This window comes from Belonocnema kinseyi, chromosome 3 (genome assembly GCF_010883055.1).
Source record: "Belonocnema kinseyi isolate 2016_QV_RU_SX_M_011 chromosome 3, B_treatae_v1, whole genome shotgun sequence".
Classification (NCBI taxonomy): domain Eukaryota; kingdom Metazoa; phylum Arthropoda; class Insecta; order Hymenoptera; family Cynipidae; genus Belonocnema; species Belonocnema kinseyi.
Genome location: NC_046659.1, coordinates 75529502 through 75531130, shown reverse-complemented (window position 1 = coordinate 75531130; position 1629 = coordinate 75529502). Strand labels below are relative to the sequence as shown.

The 1629-nt window shown below is 33.1% G+C and overlaps 1 protein-coding gene across 1 annotated transcript in view; it reads right to left on the bottom strand.

Annotated features, from left to right (window-relative positions):
• Nucleotides 1–1629, bottom strand: part of LOC117169022 (transcription factor cwo) — a 98865-nt gene that overhangs the window by 12191 nt on the left and 85045 nt on the right. The gene's annotated exons all lie outside the window — the stretch shown is intronic.

The following is a 1629-nucleotide window of genomic DNA, read 5'->3' as shown; positions in this document are numbered from 1 at the left end:
CGTCGGCACTAGTTTGGGAATCGCTGTGATAGGGGTTACAACTCCGTATCATTGACACGCGGAAACGCGAGTTTCGTTTGGTGCCTCGCCTGAAATCTACACTCGAATTTCGTCTCTAATCGAACCTCGCCTTAAACCTCATCTCGAGCTTTCTCTTGAATTTCACCTCGTTCCGAATATTGTCTCAAATCTCTTCTCGAATCGCGCCTCGAATCGCGTCTCGAATCTCGTCCAAAAAGAACTGTTAAAATTTTGAAAAAAATGCAATTTATTTTTCTACATTTAGTACCGGATTGGGTAGCTCGTCGCTCTCTTGATCAAGCAGACAATGAAAAAGCTACATGTGTTAGGTAGAAATGTGCACAACTTGTTATCGAAACATTTAAGGCCAATTAATTGCATGAGTCACAATATTGTTCACCGCAGTGTTGCCATATGTCGATATAATTTACATCACTGTTTGTAGTTTTTGTACTTCCACCTTACTTCGCAAGAATAAAAAAACATAACCTGGAGTCGTGACTTTAGTGGCTCTGGCTCGCACGATTTGTAAGAGAAAAATGAGATGAGAAATGGGATGAGAAATGAGATGAAAAGATGAAATGAGAGAAGGTAGTAGAAAAGATGCAAGCTATGAATGAGGTCGAGTTATCGCGAGTCCGGATATATCCAGCCTCTGCTTGGTATGAACGATCCTATTATGACTGAGTTTATCGAATATGCATGACCGCGGTGGATCCCGGGGTCTCTGTTTTTCAAACGATAACCGGGCTTCACCGGATTCATTCTGAATTGCTGCGTACGGTCTATCTTATCAAAGAAAGCTGGGATTCCGTTTACAGTATCCAAGGGTTACTCGAGTTTGCAAAGTGTTTTTTTCGCACTTACGGAAAGAGTTATGCTTCTTGCACCTTATGAAAATTAGTAGTTAGGTGAATAGGAACTTTTTCTAATAATAAAAGGTAATTGCATATAATTATTTTCATTTACTTTTACTAAATAATACTAAAAGTGTTATTCGTATAATAATTTTATTTTGTATCTGATTTTGAGATAATTGAAATTTCTAGAAGATCAACAGTTTTAAGAAAAATGTTGGGAAGAATGGTAGACCCCCCCCCCCCTTCACCGTCAGTCTGAAAACCATATTTTAAGAATTTCACGCATAAAGACGAATTTTCTTGCAAGAAAATTAATATTCTACCAAAAGAGAAGTGTAAAAAAATCATGAATTGTTAACCAAATGGTTGAATTTTCACCTCAAAAAGATAACTTTTTAGCCAAAAACGGAATAGAGAAGTTTTTTGTTTAAAAATTACTTTTAAAAAATCATTTTTAAGCAAAAACATTTAATTTCTACAAAAAGATCAGTTTTCGACAAAATGCATGAATTTTTTACCAGATAATTGTATTTTCACTTTAAAAAAATATTTTTTCCACCCAAAAAGGAATATTACAATTTTCGTTTCAAAAAGTTATTTTAAAAAAATTAATTTTTTAACATGAAGATTAATTTCCTATCAAAAGATTAGTTTTTAACTAAATTTATGATTTATTTATTTATGTATTATTATTGATTATTTATTATTAATTAATTTATTTATTTATGTTAAACAATTAGTTGAATTT